This window comes from Oryzias melastigma, linkage group LG16 (assembly GCF_002922805.2).
Source record: "Oryzias melastigma strain HK-1 linkage group LG16, ASM292280v2, whole genome shotgun sequence".
Taxonomy (NCBI): domain Eukaryota; kingdom Metazoa; phylum Chordata; class Actinopteri; order Beloniformes; family Adrianichthyidae; genus Oryzias; species Oryzias melastigma.
Genome location: NC_050527.1, coordinates 2,870,678 through 2,875,214, shown reverse-complemented (window position 1 = coordinate 2,875,214; position 4,537 = coordinate 2,870,678). Strand labels below are relative to the sequence as shown.

The following is a 4,537-nucleotide window of genomic DNA, read 5'->3' as shown; positions in this document are numbered from 1 at the left end:
AAAAACAACGCATTTTTGAGCCAACTTTTTTCTTTAGTATCGTATTATATATAAGTCAATGTCACTTGTTTACATGTTCCATTGTATACTTTAAGTTATAGAATATTTAAAATGCTTAAATAGTTTTTTTCTTTAATTCGTTCTAAGTATTTTCATGTACAATTGCATTACTTAATGTAAAAAAATGCTCAGACAAAGTTATGAAGTTTCTTGTTAATATTTGTACACTAGCAGCAAAATTGGTAAAATTTAACTGTGGAAAAAAAAGCCTTGAGAACCAAAACAAACAATGTTTGAACATTAAACAATTTACTTTCAAAATGAAAGAGAAACTGTTCTTAAAATAAAAAATGGATGAACAAAAGTGATAAAGTATCCAATTTTTTACCGTGAAATGTTGATTGTGGAAAATATGAATATGTGGAATATAGATAGAGATTGTTCTACATGTTCGAAATAAATCAAAATCTAGATCTATGATGGAAAATCTAAAATAAATAACACATATTTAGGACAGACAGTTTGTACTACTTTTAGCACTGTCAAGATGAAGTGTGTTAATAAAGAGCTTATTCTATTCCGGGTCACAGCTAAGCCATGACAGTGTGAACCAACATATGTCACATGTAAGGAGTCTCTTTGTGGCTGACATACAGTCACTTCTAACATTCCAGCCTCTTTATATCTGTATCTATCTGTAAGTCAATAGGATCAGAGCTAAACTTTACTCTCATAATCCTAATTATCATGTTGGTTTAAATAAAACAGGCTGATATCAAGTTAAATTAAGTTGGATATGTTTGGATTGTTACAAAATTGCCACTATTAGAGGATTTGTATTAAAAAAATGTGAGGAATGGATGAAAAAGTAGTAAATCTAAGATTATAGTGAACTCAGCAAATACTCCAGCTGCATGTTCAGTTAGCACTGCAGCGATCAGATAAAGTGAGTTTATTTCTTTCCATCAGGAGCGTTTGGGCACAACATCAAATCTGCAAAATATGTCTTTTGCTTTAAATATCATTTCTGTCATTGTGGATCATGAGCATTTTCCACAACGTTAATGGAGGAGGCTTTGTTCCAGGCGAGGGGATTTGGTCAGCAGCTTAATTTAGCATATTGCCATTAACTTAATATTGGCCTACATATTATGATGGGCCATCTCAAATATCTGCGTGACTGAATGCACACTATGTACTGTAGATGTGTTTATAGCTGTAATTATATGTTGGATGTGTCCTATGTGGTTTCATCCTTCACCCACTTTATGTTTGCTACTGGATCACCAGCTTTTTTAAATCCAAACTGTAGATTGAAGCTAAATTTAGTTTAGGATTTTAGCCTGACTTTGAGCTGGTGGATGGAAGAAAAACTAGAAAGACTTTAATGTACACAGAATGATGTATTAAAGTCCTACTGCGATCATCTTTTGAGGTATTTTAAAAGTTATGATTATGATTTTTAACCAAAATCTAAAAACTTCGCTGTCTTGGACAGTAGCTCAGTAGAAATTCACTTTTGAGTTGTGGGCGGGACCGTTAGTACAGAGTAACCCCGCCCCTCTTCCCCACGCCTGTTGTTGAAAGCTCTCCATTTATGCGCTCTTCTACTAGTTTACAACCCCTCGCAACCTAACATTACTGGTGCATCAAAACCAGCTCAGTGGCCTTGTGGTAGAGCGTCCGCCCAAAGGCTGGAAGGTCATGAGTTCAAATCCAGACTGAGTCATACCAAAGACTCTAAAAATGGGATCCAGTGCCTCCCTGTTTGACACCCAGCTTCAAGGGGTTGGATTAGGGGGGAGGGTTAAACCACCAAATTACTCCCAAGTGCGGCTGTGTCTGCAGCTCTCCACTCCCACAGCAGATGGGTCAAATGCAGAGAGCAAAACAACAAACAGAACTAAAACAAAAAAAAATAGTGAGCAATATTGGAGCCATACAGCCGTACAGTTATAAGCCAAATGCCAACTCAGACAAGGAAAACAAAGACGTACATGGATCTAGTTTTCTACATCAGAATGGAGCTTATTTTCTAAGTTACAAAAACACTTTTTACGCAGTTTTTCAAACAGTTTTTTTCGTCTGCTTCTGATATGCAATGTTTTAAATAAATAACTACTAAGAAGCACAATGTTAAGCTTAATTTTCTTCATACATGTCCTCCATCATCAGAAAAATACCACAAGAACATATTAAAAAACACCTAAAAGAAATAAAAAATCATTGGTTTAGGTCTTTAATGAGTATTGGCAAGAGTCCTGTGATACAATACGTATCCAGACATATCCCAAAATAGACAATAATTCACTATTTTCTTCAAATCATGACTTAAGAATTATTTGAATATCAATACATTTTTTTGCAAAAGTAAACTGCATGTTATTAAAGGATCAGAACATTAAGCACTGTAACATAAACTAGTTGCTTTCACCAAAGCACTTTCACTGTGCTTCTTTTAGTAATCAAGAAACATTTAAGTGGATAACAAAAGTAAGACTAAACTACACGTTTGCTTTTAAATAATATTGGCAGTATTTTAAATCGATAAAAGTATTGCCAAATGAAGTATCACGATATTTCACTAAATCGATTTTGTTTCTTACACTCCCAATAATCAGTTGGTGCTCACCCAGAAATTATTGTAATCCTACAAAATGTTTATATAATTTATTGGACGAGTGAAGTGTAGCTGCAGCTGTGATTGATAAAAAAATAATAATAAAAAAAACAAAAAAAACTGCTGTCTGCAGCCTTCACGTGTTCTGGTTTTTGTTGTTTTTTTTTGTCTGCTGGCAAATCTTTGTCTGCAAAAAGTCTGATCTCATTTCATACACATTTAAAACAGCACCAGGGGGAAAGCATTGAGTTTGAATAGTCTCTCTGTTCTCTTTTCTCTTTCCTGCTTGATGACTTTAGAGGATTCTGAGACGATTTGGTGAGTCTCCAAGGTTCGGTGGAGAGGTATTTCCCTCCATCTTTGCCCCTGTCAGCTTAAAACGCGTGCAGTCTGTCCGGATGCAGTCATTTGACGCGTAATGCAAAGAGCAGCCGTGCTGCCACACATGTTGCATCACTTTTTGCATCGTGTATTTGTGCCGACACACACAAAAAAACACCAAGTGACAAGCGGGAAATTTGCAGTTTCCTCCCTGCTCCTGCAGAAGGGACCGCTAGAACTTCTGAAACAACAAGAATATAATTTATCGAACATTTGTCTGGCTTATGTGATGAAATCGAGGGCGGTTTTAAGATCCTATTTGGCAGACTGTTTAACAATGGACATCTGCCTTAGTCAGCTTGACCATGAAATCAGTCAATCGGCGCAGGATAGATTTGACTCACGATTCTGGTTTTCTTCCAGTCGTTTTTCCCTTGATCCTTTTCAAACTCGGGATGTTGCACAAGTTGGAGCTTTTGTCCATGTCCTGATTATTATCTATAATTAGCCTTAGAGAAATCACTTTTGGCTTTATTTGCTGGGGGGTTGAGCTATTTAAGAATATTTGCGCTGGCACAAATCTTCAAGATCTCAATTTCCACCCAACAGTTACGTTTTTTTTCCCACAGATCCTGCTGACATTTTTTTTTTCTAACAGTCATGATTTAGTACCTTTTTCACACCAGATGAAGGCCACATGTGGCAGACTTTCAGTTCTGGTGCTTTGGGTCCGTTTGTTGATTTCTGTGGACAAGGAAAAACAGGACAGTCTGACTCTGAACAAACTGAGACAGGAAATTCCTCTTTTTTTTGACAGCACAGGAAAAAAATTAAAAAATGACACAACTCACACACTCAATTGATTGAATGCTGAAACGCACAACTGAAAACTGCTTTGAAAGAGACAGAAACTTCTAGAAAATACTTGGCACATATTTGAAAGAACTAATCATATTTTATCATGTGTACTAGGACTGTCAGCTGATAATTTAAGATCATTCTGAAGTCAGCAGGGTGTTAAATTAATAAATACTCAGCTGTTATTCTATTTTTTTTCTTTTGAAGAGATATTATTTAATCTTATTTTCCCGTATGTAAATCCAAGTCATGCAAAACAAAGTGAATATTGAGCTTGAAGAACCCACATGGTCAAATCTGGCCACCTTTTTTTCCACTTTGGATTTTTATAAAGACCCTAAAGGGACATGGAAGTTTAAGAAAAAAGTTTTTTTTGTTCTTTCTAAAAATGGAAGTTAAAAAAAACTGGTGCACACCAGTTAGTAACCAGAATTTTTATTTACTTAAATTTTTAGGGAAAAAAATGTTAAAATTTTTTCTAAATGTTTTTTTTCTGTTACTATCTTGTGCACAACATTTAGTATGGAGCCCCTAAAGGGACATTTTAGTTAAAGAAAAGTTTTTTCTAAAAATTGAAGTTAAAACAAATAGTCCCAGATAGTAACCAGAAAAAAAATATTTTTTATTCAATTTTTAGAAAAAAAAATGTAAGCATCTTTTTTCAGTTACTATATGGTGCACATCAGATCTGGTGCACCAGACAGTAACTGGTGTGCATCTTTTTTTTTTTTTTTTACT

At 35.0% G+C, this 4,537-nt stretch overlaps 1 protein-coding gene across 2 annotated transcripts in view; it reads right to left on the bottom strand.

Moving 5' to 3' along the window:
- thrap3a (thyroid hormone receptor associated protein 3a) overlaps positions 1-4,537 on the bottom strand; it is a 46,032-nt gene that overhangs the window by 40,503 nt on the left and 992 nt on the right. The window contains exon 2 of one of the 2 annotated variants that reach the window (XM_024267202.2): positions 3,614-3,685. The gene's annotated coding sequence lies outside the window, so the exon portion shown is untranslated. Of the gene's footprint in view, positions 1-3,613; positions 4,235-4,537 lie in introns of those variants that run through there. The other variant, XM_036215813.1, reaches the window with a different exon arrangement.